The sequence below is a fragment of the Schistocerca serialis genome, chromosome 2 (genome assembly GCF_023864345.2).
Source record: "Schistocerca serialis cubense isolate TAMUIC-IGC-003099 chromosome 2, iqSchSeri2.2, whole genome shotgun sequence".
Lineage (NCBI taxonomy): Eukaryota > Metazoa > Arthropoda > Insecta > Orthoptera > Acrididae > Schistocerca > Schistocerca serialis.
In genome coordinates this window covers 704,559,996-704,577,360 of record NC_064639.1, presented here as the reverse complement: position 1 = coordinate 704,577,360, position 17,365 = coordinate 704,559,996, and the positions used below count along the sequence as shown (strand labels likewise).

At 43.8% G+C, this 17,365-nt stretch overlaps 1 protein-coding gene across 1 annotated transcript in view; it reads right to left on the bottom strand.

Moving 5' to 3' along the window:
• Positions 1 to 15,137, bottom strand: part of LOC126457853 (mitochondrial glycine transporter-like) — an 84,999-nt gene extending 69,862 nt beyond the window's left edge. Inside the window, exon 1 of the mRNA XM_050094494.1 lies at positions 15,032 to 15,137. The gene's annotated coding sequence lies outside the window, so the exon portion shown is untranslated. The remainder of the gene's footprint in view (positions 1 to 15,031) is intronic.
• Positions 15,138 to 17,365: the final 2,228 nt, after the last annotated feature.

The window sequence follows — 17,365 nt, the reverse complement described above, 5'->3', positions numbered from 1 at the left end:
ACCAGTCAGGATATTTAGATGCGTAATACACTCTAAGGGGGGCAGGGGGGGGGGTGTGCCGAAACGCACCACGAAGGAATTATCCGAATGGGACGGAAATCAGTAGATATGATGTACATTTACAGACAAACAACTGATTACAATTTCAGAAAAAAATTGGATGACTTCTTTAAGAGAACAATCTTCACTAACTGAGCAAGTCATTAACACTTTGGTCCACCCATGGCCCTCATGCAAGCAGTTATTCGGGCAGACTTGGTGAATGTTCTCGTGAAGGATATCGTGCCAAACTCTGTCCAATCGGCGCTCCTTATCATCAAAGCTCCAATCTGGTTGGAATGCCCAGCCAATAATAACCCAAACTTTCTCAATTGGGGAGAGATCCGGCGACATTTCTGGCCAAGGTAGGGTTTGCGAAGCATGAAGACATGGTGTAGAAACTCTCTTTGGCGGGGATTATCTTGCTGAAATTTAAGCACAGAAGAGAAATGGATCCTCAGACGATCACTTCTGGCTGTCAGGCTATATGACGGCTTATAATCAGTTTGGTATTCCACTGCTATCTGGGACTCTCCAGTTACGTCTTCGCTGCCCATCGGGACTCAGTTCGAAGAAGGACTGATCATTGAAGACAGTTCTACTCAAGCCAATCAGATTCCAGGCCGAAGACGTATCTGGAGACGCCCCAACCAGACTGTCGGTCGCCACACTGCTCGGCAACTAGGAGTGATGGTCCGGGGTACCATTTCTTTTCATAGCAGGACCTGTTTGATTGTCATCCACAGCACTCTTACAGCATAGTGATGCATCGCTGATATTCTACGCCTCGTTTTGTTGCTCATCATGGCAGGCCATCCTGGGCAAACATTTCAGCAAGATCATGCTCGCCCACACACGTCGAGAGTTTCAATTGCCAACCCTCGTGCTTGTCAAACCCTGCCTTGGCCAGCAACGTCGCCGGATCTCTCCCTGACTGAGAATACTTGGAGCATTATGGGCACGGCCCTCCAACCAGATCGGGATTTTGACGATCCTACGCGACAGAATCTGTCATGATGTCCCTCACGAGGACATCCAACAACTCTGTCAATCAAAGCTTTTCGGCAAATAAAAGTTATTTTGATAAACAATTAATATTCGAAACTATTCACTGAAGTCTAACAGCATCAATAATTTCATTAAAAATGTATGATATACTGTTTTTAATAGTGCTTGGCAGCTCACGAAAATAGGTCTACGATGGCGTAGCAAACGTTAATCATAATAATGAAATTTCTCGCAAAAGGGAAAAAAAACTCTTATTAGAAATATTGGACTCGCATTCGGGAGTCCAGCAATCTAGATTTAGGTTTTCCGTTGATTCTACAAATCGTTTAAAGGCGAACACCAAGATGATTGCTTTTATTGAAAGGACATGTTCGCTTGCCTTCCCCATTCTTCCCAGTACCTGAATTCGTACACCACCTCAAACGAAAGTTAAATCCTAATTTTCCTTCCTACCGTCTTGTAAGTATGGAGCCGAACTATGGAGATAGAGCGCCATTTCGTATCTGCTCCCTGTAAACAAAACAACACGACTGAACCACGATGTGGCGGCAGACTTCAAAAATGGCTCTGAGAACTATGGGACTTAACTTCTGAGGTCATCAGTCGCCTAGAACTTAGAACTAAATAAACCTAACTAACCTAAGGACATCACACACATCCATGTCCGAGGCAGGATTCGAACCTGCGACCGTAGCGGTCGCGCCCAGAACCACACGGCCACTCCGGCCGGCGGCGGCAGACTTCGATCTCACATTTAATAACTGACAATTCCCTCTTATTAACAGTTACCATATCATTGTATCCCTATTTCACGAACTGTCGAATGCTTTTAAGAATAAATCGTTCGATTGAGAAAAAAAGTAAATATAATAGTAATATGAAATGCAAACAGGAGTTTGCGTCAGCCACATGACACGCGTAGTTTGTACTTCTTGGATCGGAAACCTCCTTCCCCATACTCTTTTGACCACAGGTAATCGCTACTAGCAGCCATTTGCAAAACAGAGGTAGAAGTAAAGTTGCGTTCTCAGTTCACTTCAGCTGGAGGCACTATGTCTCCATTCGTACACGAGACAGTGCAGTTTGTGCATACAGTTAGTCAACACGCACAGAAGGGACATTTCAAGCTTAAGATGTGCGCGCATTATCACTTGTCAGCACGAGGAATTTCATGTCGAATTGGTACTCATCGCAACGTTATCATTCGAACTTAAATCGCTATCGTGACAAGTGAACCATTGAGGATCTACGTGGCAGTAGTCTCCTGGGCTGCCTGTTTGGAGGCACGTGGGAGGTCTGTGTGGGCCGAGACACTATCCAACCATAACGACACGATCAATATGGCGTCTGAGTTATGGACATAACTAACAACAGTACAGAGCCGCCACTATCGTGATGGGCGAAGAACGTGGATAAGGGATCACCTGAAATGGGACATGCCTCAACAGCTTTATATTCCCTTCTGCAACGAATATAGGATTTTTCTGACGCCTGATCATCACCTTGGATGAGGTTAGTAAGGTACCAGTGGATGTCTCAAGTACATTACCTCATCAAAAGTATCAGGACACACTTTTGTAAAGCGGCAGCCTCTAGATGTCACAGGAGGCCGAACCCCCAATATAAAAGTAGGCGGAGAGTATACTGTGTAGTCAGTAGAGTAGCAGTAACAGCAGAATGGTTCGGTCAGGAAAGCTCAGAGACTTCGAACGTGAACTAATCACTGGATGTCACTTGGGTAACAAATTCATTAGGACATCGCAACACTTCGAAAGCTGCGCAAATCGACAGTTGGTGATGTGATCGTGAAGTGGAAGGCCGACGGAACAACCATAGCCAAACCAAGACTATGCAGACCTAATGTACTACGTATAATGTGTTTAGCGAATAATGGCCAGTAGCTACGACAAGCGGCGATGATCGATGTAATCTGTTATGTACCACAATTAAGGCAGTGATTCTATAGCTACTACTCCATGTGGTATTTTTCTAACAGGGGTACAAACTGCGTTACAGTTTTCCACGCTATTGACCCATTAACTATTATATAGCGTTGCCAGCTGTGGAACATTACAAAATACATTTCAGAGCTGGCAGTATTGCATAACACCAAAGAGATCAATATGGTGTAAAAGTGTTTGTGTGCAGTTTGTGTCCAGTGCTGTGAATTATGTTTACTGCTACAGGTAGAACAGCAAGACAACAACTTTACGAGTAGCACAGCAGGAGTAAATGTAGAACAGTATCTAGACACACCGTAGGTAACAACACGTACAAGGTCTCTTTAAAAAATTCCAGAACTTTGTCCACTAAATTTTCCTGTGTCTACCTTTTATTTATCGTGTATGGTCTCCTTCAAATACTTTCCTCTACAATCGATACACCGCTCCCAACGCCGTTTCCACTTCCGGAAGTAGTCTTGGTACGCCTCTTTCTGGATCGCACGAAGCGCTGTCTGTGAATTTTCTTTTATCTCTTCTATCGTTGCAAATCTTCGTCCTTTCAACGGGGTTTTCAACTTTGGAAACAAAAAAGACCGCAGGGGCCAGGTCTGGAGATTACGGAGGATGAGGCTGCAGAGTGACTTCGCTTTATGTGGGCTTGCCACATACCAACAAGGATGAATGTGCGGGTGACTTATCGTGATGCAAGAGCCGTGAATGGTCTCGACACATTTCTGGTACTTTCCTACTCACATTTTCTCGAAGGCGTAGCACCACTTCCCGCTAGAACCATCGATTAGAAGTATGTCCTTGTGAAACAAATTGATAATGACTTTCCTGACATGAGCGTCGAAGGGTGTACTGAACGAGGGTCATTTTTAACTTCCGCCGACCATTTTTAAACAGGGTGAAACATTCGTAACACCGAGTACGGTTTAAGCACTCATAACCGTAGTCTTCTTGCATCGTTTGGTGTGTATCTGTAATGGTTTTCTTGAGTTTCATGCAAAATTTAATGCAGACGCAGTTCTCCCCTAACTCTGTTATCTCTAAATTCGGAAACTGTGCGACACAACGTTCTACTCAATACAACACTGAAAATAACTAACAGACATACAACAGTGAAACTTCCGGCAGTTATACATTAAAAACAGGTGCTTGCAGGGATGTCAACCACACAACACACCGTTGGCGCGAAATTACGAACGTTCCGTATTTTTTTGAATAGACCTCGTATATTGAGCTAAAGTCGCTTAGGTCTGAACTGTTTGCAATTTACTTGTACAATAGTACACAACCCAAGCAAAGTGCTGTATACAGATGAAAATGTATTTGTATTTCAGACCACTGATGATGCCTTAATAAAGTGTGGCGAAACACATCTGTCAAAACAAATGTGTTTATTCAGTTGCATAGACGTGATCCTAACCTAAAAGCTTTTAATATAATATTGACAGTAACTGAGGACTGTCAAATAAATAACGTTAAAGATGTTATCAAAAAAGTTTTGCACCATTCTTGTGACTTTCGTACTTTAAATTTTTGAGTGGGGGTCCCTCTCTTTCAATACTCCTGTGACTACAGATAGTCGCTACGTACAGCCACCACTCTGATGCGGGTAAGAGTAAACCCGCAACGCTGTGTACCCAATCGGGAACGGGACAGCGCGACACGTGTTTGCTGGTCAAAATGGTTCAAATGGTTCTGAGCACTATGGGACTCAACTTCTGAGGTCATCAGTCCTCTAGAACATAGAACTACTTAAACCTAACTAACCTAAGGACATCACACACATCCATGCCCGAGGCAGGATTCGAACCTGCGATCGTAGCGGCCGCGCGGTTCCACACTGTAGCGCCTAGAACCGCTCGGCCACCCCGGTCGGCCTTGGCTGGTAAATCTGTCAACATAACTCGAACGTCCTTTTCATGTTTAGACCGCGTACGCATTTTCACTTTACGCCAAAAAGGGTTGTCGGCACGGGAAACTGCAAAATAAATAAATAAATAAATAAATAAATCTGCTCTGGTGTATGTTCAAGGGAACAGCCAGAATGGGGCCTCGGAGAAATCTCGATTATTTTCATTGGGTTCTCTTCACGGGTGAGTGGATGAATTTTTATGATGCCTGATAGTCGTTGTAGAAGAATGTGAGAACGTGGAGGACGCCATGTCAGTTCATGTCTCAGTACTGAGGTGACTCAGCCAAGTTTTGGGCCAGCATCATGCACGGATATCGAACAACGCTTATCGATGTCGAAAGCAACTGGGGTCTGCGCGTTTTGGAACTGGACCCTCCAATCTATTGTCCAGCTCTACTGTCGAGATTTCGGAGGTGTGTTCGTTTTTCAGTAGGATAATGCGCGAGTCCACCTCGTTCACCTTGCGAACATCTTCCTGTAGGAGACAGGGACCAATCAAATGGAATGGTCTGCTTTGTCTGGCGACTGAGCATACTTGGAACCGGTTGAAACTTGCAGATCTTGGCCGCTCACACACTCGTTGACCAAAGGCCGTTGCTAGGTGTTATGCCGCCCTAGGCAAGAACTGAAAAATGACGCCCCCTCTTTTATATTCCCATCGGTCTCCCCGATATCCCTCCCTTCCACCCACATTCAAGGACACAACAATGCAAATCTCCTCGTACAAATACAAATCAACTCATTTTTATGTATGGGTATGTTGAACAGCACTCTTTTTTTACCCGTTCTGGACATGTTGAAACGGAAGTACAAAACCTAACTTGTGAGTATGTGATCTGTTATCCACAGGACATAATAGCAGAGCTGAAAACATCAACAGAACCACATAATAAAACAGACGCTTGACAAATGATCTGCAGAGGCAAAAACAAAAATAGGGACTGACAGAGGTATGGTATCAGGTCGCAGCATAATCGCAACGTGTCCCGCACTTGTGCTCCAGCACTCATCAGAGATGAATCAGGGTCGTGTTTGTTTCCGTTTCGTACTCAGTAATGGCTGCTTTAGTTTTGAGGTAGGTAAAGGCAATGTTTTTACTTTCATTAAAGTAAAGACTTGTTCAGTAACCATTCCGTACGCTCCATATGCTTTTGAAAACAATTCGGTATTTCAGTTTTTTCTCCTTTGCACTTTTTTCTCCCCATTTCCTCAATTTTTTTCACTGTTTGATTTAAAATTAATTTTTTCTCCCCTTTGGGCACCTAAAATTTTGCCGGTCTATGCGGCGGCTCAGTCTTCCTTAATGGTAGAAACGGCCCGGTGGTGTTCTTAAGTTGGCTGCCGTCGAGGATTAAGACTTGCCTGTGGGGCTATGTCTGTATGACGTTGTGGATAGCAAGCCACGGAGGACCCAAGCACGTCACACGGCACAAGGTGGAGCAGCACGCTATTGAATGTTACCGAGTGCTAATTTTGTCAGGAAATGTATTCGCAGTTGCGAATAGGGGCAACCTCCAACTGTAAAATGAAGTTACATTTAAAATCTGTGCCGGACTGGGGCTCGAACCTGCATTTCCCGCTTTCTCGCTAGTAGTCACATTAACCATTTCTGCTATCCGAAACGCTTCACGGCCAGACACGAAATCTCGTCATGTTGTCATTCCATTCTACAGTTGGAGGTTGCCCGCAGTCCCAACTGCGAATATATTTCCTGCATTTCGTAACGGCCGTAGTCGCCACAATGCATGGCCAAATCAACAATGACCGAACATATTACACAAGCACTACAATATCGTTTTTATCCTCCGATACGAGGCTAGTGACTTTCGATTAGATATCTGCCGTCTATGGGAATTGCAGTAAGTGTGTGAGTGCAGGTTAATGACACATAGACGACGACTTATGGAAGTTTGAGGTTGGCTGTGAAGCGTTCTCGGGTAGCCTAAGTGGTTAAAGAGACCGCTCACGATAAAGCGGGAATTCGGGTTCGAGTCCGAGGCCGACACAGATTTTCAGTGTCGTTTTTCCATTCTACAGTTGGAGGCTGTCTATTTTCGCAAATGCGAATACATTTCCTGTATTTCATAACTGTTGTATTCGCCGCAACGCCTGTTACTTCTGACATATTGCAATATCGGAGTAAATTTAGATTTCACCGATGTGGAAAGATTTTTGACGAGACTATCTTTATTTTGGTTACTGTTTTTTCTCATTCAAGAGTAAAGCTATTTCTTAATTTAATAAGGCATTTTATTCCATCCCCCAATTTCCTTCAATTTAAGTGCAAACATGTTCGCAGACATGCAAGGGCTGTGAAACTTTTTGGAAAGTTTATATTAGGTTGGTGCATACGTTCGTAGCGTTTTTGTTTTGCTTGTTGGTATCCCGGTTGCTATGAGTTTATTTATCGATCGTCATTTATTATTTGTAGTTCACTGTTGCTACGTAACTTTACACATTGCCATTTTGTCATTCAGAGATAGTGAATGGAGCTGTGAACGCTACAAAATAAAAGTGCCAAGTGCAGAAATCGGAACATTCCAGACATATTCTTCAGTATGACTTCGGTAGAGAGGTAACTGCAGCAGAGGCAGCCAGAAACATTTGCGTTGTGCATTGGGATAATTCCATTGGACAGAACACGGCAAGAAAATGACTTTATTGTTTTAAGGAGGATCATTTCGACATTAGTTACTCTCCACGTTCAGGAAGACCTTTGAGATTTGATGAAGATCGTTTAAACGCATTAATTCGCAACGATCCACGTCAGTGTACTAGAGAACTGGCAAATGTGATGAACTGTGACCATTCCACCATTGTGCAACATTTGCATACAATGAAGGAGGTTCAAAAATCGGGTGCACGGGCAGCGCATGCTCAAGGCCAAAATCACAAAAATCAGCAGGTGGCCATCTCTGCTTGCTCGTCATCAACTGACTCGTGAGCAACACCGGCCATTCCTATCCTGTATCGTGACTGGAGAGGAGAGATGGTGTCTTTATGCCAATGTTAGGGAAAGGATTGGATGGTTGAGCCCAAACAAAGCAGCAACTCCCAATACAAAAACCGGCGTGCGTCCCCAAAAGATAATGTTATGCATCTAGTGGAAAAAATGGTTCAAATGGTTCTGAGCACTATGCGACTTAACTTCTGAGGTCATCAGTTGCCTAGAACTAATTAAACCTAACTAACCTAAGGACATCACACACATCCATGCCCGAGGCAGGATTCGAACCTGCGATCGTAGCAGTCGCTCGGCTCCAGACTGCAGCACCTAGAACCGCTCGGCCACTCCGGCCAGCCTTCTAGTGGAGCAGCGACGGTGTGGTGTATTACGAATTGCCTCCCTGAGGTGTCATAATCACTGCTGCCATTCATTGTCAACAACTGAGATGTCTTGCAGACGCAGTCAAAGAACAACGACCAGGAAGACTGCGGGAAGTGATGCCACTCCACGATAAAGCTCGCTCACATTCTGCTAGACTGACAAAAAGACGATATAAAGGAGTTGGGTTGGAATGCCATTACGCACCCACCTTATTCGCCTGATTTGCGCCCTGGGATTTTTATCTTTTCCGCTCTCTATCGAACAACCTCCAAGGAACTCCCTTCCCGGATGAAATGCTCTCCGAGCATGGCTCGACGAGTTCTTCGCCTCAAAACCACTTGATTTCTATAGTGGCGGAATCGAATCGTTACTTCAACTTTGGTAGACTGTTGCAAATAGTGGAGGAGTTTATGTTACTGATGACTAAAGTTTCTGTTGTGCGTATCTGTTGTGTTTATTAAAGTTACGGAAAAACGCTACGAACCTATGCACCTACCTAATAAATGCGTATTCCGCATGTCACTGTACAGTGATGGTGGAGGGTGCTTCGTACCGACGTCAGAGACTCTCTGTCTTCTTTCTTTCGCGTATGGACGGAGTGAAAAATGACTGTCTACATGCATTGGTCAGTCGCTAGTCCATCGTATCTCGTTCTCATCATTATAATGCGATGAAGTACTCCCTGCTATGGATGTGGTATAACTGTTGCTACGGGCACGACAAAGTGTGCAATGACCTGCAGGTCTATGAAGAATCTCTCTCTCTCTTCGCGTACCAGTCTCGGCATAAATTGCAAAGTAACATCAACACAGGGCTCTAAAATTTAAAAACGTTAGTAAGAATGCATGGATGGTGGGACTACTGGCCTGGCAGCACCTATACTGTTCGTCCAAGAAGTTCCGAGACTGATTTACTTACTAGCGTACAAGCGACGTCAGCGCATCTGTACGGTGGCAGCTTGAACTAACAACTGTGAACAAGAGATCTGCTTACGACCAGTCAGTTGTGAACAGGCAGTGTTATGTAGTGGAGGTGCGACCGCAATCGCAATGGAGTAACATATCCATATAAGTGTTGAAGATATTCTCCAGAATATTTTGAAGAAGGGCAAAGTGCGCGCAGAGTTTGTCCCGCACACCATGACTCCCGAACAAAAACGACCGCTCGTGGTAGCCTGCTGCGACTTGATAGAAATGCCAAACACGGACAATCCTTTTCCGGGAAAAATAGTCACTGGTGGTGAGACTTGGCGTTATCAAGACGAACCTGCCACAAAACGATAAAATGCAGAAATTCACATAAAGGATAACGCTTTGATGAGGTAATCGACATTTAAACCAATATTTTTTAAAAACATTTCTCATGGAGAAACAGCGGTCTGGCTAAAAGTAATTTAAAAATGGACACAAATAGTCTCGACCACAAAACATTTATTTCGATGGTAACCCGTTTTTGTGAGTATTTGACCATCCTGCGACCTTCACACCATGATGGTAGTCGATGGAGGGAATGGAGCGGATGCTGTAACTCCACGGACGTCAACTGATGACGTTCTTGGAGGTACAACGCCCACTCCATTCGTCGCCACTGCCTACCATCATGATATGAGAGTCTGAGGATGGTCAAATACCGAAACCGCTTACCATAGAAATAAGTGTTTTGCGATCGACACTGTATGTGTCAATTTTGAAAGTATTTAAACCAATGTCACGCGCGAGTTGAGAAACATCCCAAAGGTCTTTTCTGACAGTTCCACATGGTTGTTACGTGCGTTGTAAAGTGGGGGACGCTATGTAGAACACCTGAGTCATAAAAACCATTATTTTAACTTTTCTCTGTCTTTTTTATTAATCCAGTTTCGAAACTTTCTGGACCTACGCCGTTTGTGTGGTGTGGTATGATTTCTGATGGTGACAGAGACTTTGATTGCTTTCCGCGAGGAGCTGTGACTCTCTAGGTTCAAAATGGTTCAAATGGCTCTAACATAGTGCCATTTTCGGTTGTGGAGCCATCTCAAAAGTGTCGTTTATGGAGAGCCCATTCCAGATGTGGAAACACTGAAGCAGCGTATTCGCGCTGCCTTTGACACTGTTCGGATGTAGCCTGGCCAATATGAATGCGTGAAACAGAAAATATTACGGCAACGTACACTTATGCGTTCAGGCACGTGGAAACCATTTTTAACACATAGTGTTAACTGTGGCTGCATGGTACAATGCATATTAGATGGTGGGGAGGCTTGCGTGCCTCAGCGATACAGATGGCCGTACCGTAGGTGCAACCACAACGGGGGGGTATCTGTTGAGAGGCCAGACAAACATGTGGTTCCTGAAGAGGGGCAGCAGCCTTTTCAGTAGTTGCAGGGGCAACAGTCTGGATGATTGACTGATCTGGCCTTGTAACATTAACCAAAACGGCCTTGCTGTGCTGGTACTGCGAACGGCTGAAAGCAGCCGTAATTTTTCCCGAGGACATGCAGCTTTACTGTATGATTAAATGATGATGGCGTCCTCTTGGGTAAAATATTCCGGAGGTAAAATAGTCCCCCATTCGGATCTCCGGGCGGGGACTCCTCAAGAGGACGTCGTTATCAGGAGAAAGAAAACTGGCGTTCTACGGATCGGAGCGTAGAATGTCAGATCCCTTAATCGGGCAGGTAGGTTAGAAAATTTAAAAAGGGAAATGGATAGGTTAAAGTTAGATATAGTGGGAATTAGTGAAGTTCGGTGGCAGGAGGAACAAGACTTTTGGTCAGGTGACTACAGGGTTATAAATACAAAATCAAATAGAGGTAATGCAGGAGTAGGTTTAATAATGAATAAAAAAATAGGAGTGCGGGTTAGCTACTACAAACAGCATAGTGAACGCATTATTGTGACCAAGATAGACACAAAGCCCATGCCTACTACAGTAGTACAAGTTTATATGCCAACTATCTCTGCAGATGATGAAGAAATTGATGAAATGTATGACGAGATAAAAGAAATTATTCAGGTAGTGAAGGGAGACGAAAATTTAATAGCCATGGGTGACTGGAATTCGTCAGTAGGAAAAGGGAGAGAAGGAAACATAGTAGGTGAATATGGATTGGGGGGAAGAAATGAAAGAGGAAGCCGCCTTGGAGAATTTTGCACAGAGCATAACTTAATCATAGCTAACACTTGGTTCAAGAATCATAAAAGAAGGTTGTATACCTGGAAGAATCCTGGAGATACTAAAAGGTATCAGATAGATTATATAATGGTAAGACAGAGATTTAGGAACCAGGTTTTAAATTTTAAGACATTTCCAGGGGCAGATATGGATTCTGACCACAATCTCTTGGTTATGAACTGCAGATTGAAACTGAAGAAACTGCAAAAAGGTGGGAATTTAAGGAGATGGGACCTAGATAAACTGAAAGAACGAGAGGTTGTAGAGAGTTTCAGGGAGAGCATAAGGGAACAATTGACAGGAATGGGGGAAAGAAATACAGTAGAAGAAGAATGGGTAGCTCTGAGGGATGAAGTAGTGAAAGCAGCAGACGATCAAGTAGGTAAAAAGACGAGGGCTAATAGAAATCCTTGGGTAACAGAAAAAATATTGAATTTAATTGATGAAAGGAGAAAATATAAAAATGCAGTAAATGAAGCAGGCAAAAAGGAATACAAACGTCTCAAAAATGAGATCGACAGGAAGTGCAAAATGGCTAAGCAGGGATGGCTAGAGGACAAATGTAAGGATGTAGAGGCTTGTCTCACTAGGGGTAAGATAGATACTGCCTACAGGAAAATTAAAGAGACCTTTGGAGAGAAGAGAACCACTTGTACGAATATCAAGATCTCAGATGCCAACCCAGTTCTAAGCAAAGAAGGGAAGGTAGAAAGGTGGAAGGAGTATATAGAGGGTTTATACAAGGGCGATGTACTTGACGACAATATTATGGAAATGGAAGAGGATGTAGATGAAGATGAAATGGGAGATACGATACTGCGTGAAGAGTTTGACAGAGCACTGAAAGACCTGAGTCGAAACAAGGCCCCGGGAGTAGACAACATTCCATTAGAACTACTGACGGCCTTGGGAGAGCCAGTCCTGACAAAACTCTACCATCTGGTGAGCAAGATGTATGAGACAGGTGAAATACCCTCAGACTTCAAGAAGAATATAATAATTCCAATCCCAAAGAAAGCAGGTGTTGACAGATGTGAAAATTACCGAACTATCAGTTTAATAAGTCACAGCTGCAAAATACTAACGCGAATTCTTTACAGACGAATGGAAAAACTGGTAGAAGCGGACCTTGGGGGAGATCAGTTTGGATTCCGTAGAAATGTTGGAACACGTGAGGCAATACTAACCTTACGACTTATCTTAGAAGAAAGATTAAGAAAAGGCAAACCTACGTTTCTAGCATTTGTAGACTTAGAGAACGCTTTTGACAATGTTGACTGGAATACTCTCTTTCACATTCTAAAGGTGGCAGGGGTAAAATACAGGGAGCGAAAGGCTATTTACAATTTGTACAGAAACCAGATGGCAGTTATAAGAGTCGAGGGGCATGAAAGGGAAGCAGTGGTTGGGAAAGGAGTGAGACAGGGTTGTAGCCTCTCCCCGATGTTATTCAATCTGTATACTGAGCAAGCAGTAAAGGAAACAAAAGAAAAATTCGGAGTAGGTATTAAAATTCATGGAGAAGAAGTAAAAACTTTGAGGTTCGCCGATGACATTGTAATTCTGTCAGAGACAGCAAAGGACTTGGAAGAGCAGTTGAATGGAATGGACAGTGTCTTGAAAGGAGGATATAAGATGAGCATCAACAAAAGCAAAACGAGGATAATGGAATGTAGTCAAATTAAATTGGGTGATGCTGAGGGAATTAGATTAGGAAATGAGACACTTAAAGTAGTAAAGGAGTTTTGCTCTTTAGGGAGTAAAATAACTGATGATGGTCGAAGTAGAGAGGATATAAAATGTAGACTGGCAATGGCAAGGAAATCGTTTCTGAAGAAGAGAAATTTCTTAACATCGAGTATAGATTTAAGTGTGAGGAAGTCGTTTCTGAAAGTATTTGTATGGAGTGTAGCCATGTATGGAAGTGAAAAATGGACGATAACTAGTATGGACAAGAAGAGAATAGAAGCTTTCGAAATGTGGTGCTACAGAAGAATGCTGAAGATAAGGTGGGTAGATCATGTAACTAATGAGGAGGTATTGGTTCAAAATGGTTCAAATGGCTCTGAGCACTATGGGACTTAACAGCTATGGTCATCAGTCCCCTAGAACTTAGAACTACTTAAACCTAACTAACCTAAGGACAGCACACAACACCCAGCCATCACGAGGCAGAGAAAATCCCTGACCCCGCCGGGAATCGAACCCGGGAACCCGGGCGTGGGAAGCGAGAACGCTACCGCACGACCACGAGATGCGGGCTGAGGAGGTATTGAATAGGATTGGGGAGAAGAGAAGTTTGTGGCACAACTTGTCTAGAAGAAGGGATCGGTTGGTAGGACATGTTTTGAGGCATCAAGGGATCACAAATTTAGCATTGGAGGGCAGCGTGGAGGGTAAAAATCGTAGAGGGAGACCAAGAGACGAATACACTAAGCAGATTCAGAAGGATGTAGGTTGCAGTAGGTACTGGGAGATGAAGGGGCTTGCACAGGATAGAGTAGCATGGAGAGCTGCATCAAACCAGTCTCAGGACTGAAGACCACAACAACAACAACAACAGCATGGAAACCATGCATTTCCAGACGTAAGTTCATTAGACCTTTTTTGTTCTGTATCCTCTTATCGATCAATCCCTAAAGTTTGTGTACGGTGGAAAAAATCACCTTGTATTTTTGACTTTTGCAACACATTCATTATAGTCGCTCTTTGTTACCCAGCAAATAATATAGGTTGTTACCAATGATCAGATTAGCTATGCGATTTGATTCAAGGCGCTCCAATCACAGGAGTCAACATGTTGTTTTCACTGGGAAGGTATCCTAAGAAGGACTAGCCGCGGTTACCTCAAAGAAGTGTGCTTCTTTTCCTTTTAGTGCTTTTCGAGGTTTCAGATGGTTCAAATGGCTCTAAGCACTGCGAGACTTAACATCTGAGGTCATCAGTCCCCTAGACTTAGAACTACTTAAAACTAACTAACCTAAGGACAGCACACACATCCATGCCTGAGGCAGGATTCGAACCTGCGACCGTAGCAACCGCGTGGTTCCGGACTGAAACGCCTAGAACCACTCGACCACAGCGGACGGCGACTCTCTAGGCCTACAGATATGGCGTCTTTGATTATTACACGTTGATTATTTTTATGACGATGAAAGAGGTCACTGCATCGTCCTATAAGAGGATGTTCGACCACACAGGGCTTGTCGGAAGAAAGAAAGGAGGGAAAATTACGATTTAACATTCAGTTGACGGCTACATCAGTAGAAACAGTCTACAAGCTCCGACTAGGGACTGACGGGGAAGGAAATCGACGCGTTCTTCCAAAGGAAGCATCCCAGCATTTGCCTTGAGCGATTTAGGGAAATGACGGGAAAGTAACTTCGGATGACCGGATGGAGATTTCTATCACCGTCGATCCGACAACGACTCTACCGCTGCACCACTTTTGGAGTGTTATAAAGAAAAATGAGCAATATGTACGGTGAGAGAAACACTGTGTTAAGCTCGGCTATGAGGAAGGAACTTCCATCATCTTGTACCTGACGGAAGGTTAAACGAACTGTGTCAAATGAAATTTTTTCCTTGGAAGTTCAGAAAAATTTCTCTAATTTCAGCGGTTAGCGAGCGCGTACTCACCGGAAAGTCAGCTGTCTGCTGGGGGTCTTCGCCTCAGATGGCCAGCTCTGCGGTCGGCGCCTACTAGACCGTTGCCCAATCCTCGCGGAAGAGCACGCCACTCCAGTATCTGGCCGGGCCGCGCGTCATCATCCCCCGTATCTCACGCGACCGCTCAGTAAATAACTGAGAAAATTTCACTGCCGCTGACGCTAATTGCGTGTGCGTCGCGCTGCTGATACACCTGCAGAATCAGCCCGACGTTTGTCGTACGAAGAGCAACGGACGCGGGACACACTGTCGCTCGAAGCTAACTGTTCCTCAGCACTCAGCCACGCGGACACCGTTAACAGATTCGGTTTCGTCATCGAACGGGGTTTCTGTTTCGTGGCCGAGCAGAATGTGTGACCGAAGAAGTGACGGCGCGAGCACAGGCTGGGGCAACATCGGCGAGTCACAGGCAACGATGCAGGCACCACCACGAGAGTGTTCCGTCTAATCTGGGGCAACGCTGGGGTAGAGTACGTTTCTTTCTCGAAATACCGGGTGTTCAAAAAGTCAGTATAAATTTGAAAACTGAATAAATCACGGAATAATGTAGCTAGAGAGGTACAAATTCACATATAAGCTTGGAATGACATGGGGTTTTATTAGAACCAAAAAATACAAACGTTAAAAAAATGTCCGACAGATGGCGCTTCATCTGATCAGAATAGCAATAATTAGCATAACAAAGTAAGACTAAGCAAATATGATATTCTTTACAGGAAGTGCTCAATATGTCCACCATCGTTCCTCAACAATAGCTGTAGACGAGGAATAATGTTGTGAACAGCAATGTTGTCAGGAGTTATGGTGAGGCATTGGCGTCGGATGTTGTCTTTCATCATCCCTAGGGATGTCGGTCGATCACGATACACTTGCGACTTCAGGTAACCGCAAAGCCAATAATCGCACGGACTGAGGTCTGGGGATCTGGGAGGCTAACCATGACGAAAGTGGCGGCTGAGCACACGATCATCACCAAACAATGCGCGCAAGAGATCTTTCACGCGTCTAGCAATATGGTTTTTTTTTTTTTGGTTCTAATAAACCTCATGTCATTCCAAGCATGGGGGTCAATTTTTACCTCTATCTACATTATTCCGTGGTTTATTAAGTTTTCAAATTTATACTGACTTTTTGATCACCCGGTACATAGTAATTTTCTGATGGACATCACATGATACACGAAAAAGCCAAAAAGGAACCTCGGATGTAAGGAAACGAATGTTACTGAATACTGAATAACTTGTTTCGTTAGAAAATCACGCTAGTTGTCGGGTAAATAAGGAATCGGCACGCATGTGAGAACATATGCTACCTAAAATGTCCCAAAACGCCTCGCATATAAACGGAATAAACGGAATTCTTCTAGAGTTCGTACCTCGGGTTCTATTAGTGATAGGGTAGTAGGGTCAAGTGTTTTGGTTAGCCCCTGGACAAGGGACCATTTGCATACTCAACAGATGCATCGTTTTAGTGCCACTATCCTACAGTAAAGGGTAAAACTGTGAATACTGTACACTTCCTCCAGCTTAGGCAAATGGAGCAAATAGTTTGGTTCGTTTTTAGTTTCATCAGATGTACGGTGGTCCTTAAGAGGCTTATGGAGGCACCGTTAGTTTCTTGGGCGATTCCTTAGAAAAGCCAAAAAAGTGTTCCTTAGATCCCTATCTCGAACAGCCTTCAAAATATTCTTGACATCTTTATCGGATTCCGAGATACAGAGGTATAAAGTTACCCTACTTGCACACATAAAATACACAAGTAAAATTACGTGTGAGGCGGAAACATAAAGTGACGTAGCACGGAGAAATATGCCGTATAGTGTTTCCATTATCATTAGGAGGGTTCTGGGGTTCCACCTTTTAACACTGAAGCACATGCAAAATTTTTGTACACGTAAAATCCGGTCCGTAGTGTAAAACTAATGTTGCTTTATTTCAATTTCACATAAGTAAATTATCAAAATTTTGCAGACCCATAAAGTTCTTTCATATGAGTGATATGCCCTGTTGTGACAGGGAAAAGAAGGAAACCAGTGGAAAAACGCTCCTACCAGAGCACAGAGAAGGCTAATACGCTCCTGTTTAAAACACTCCGACTGAAAAGTGAGTTACCAGCTGCCTCATTCTATCTTCCTCAGCACCTTTATAAAAATTTATGCTGAGAGAAAAGGATACATATGCAGTGGAAAAGAGATAGAAAAGTGATAAATATTGGAGGATACTAGACAGTGATTGAGGTGTGGAAAGAATGAAGGAGACAAAGGCAGTGTGAGAGAAGATATGGACGTAGTGGCAGTGGTACATA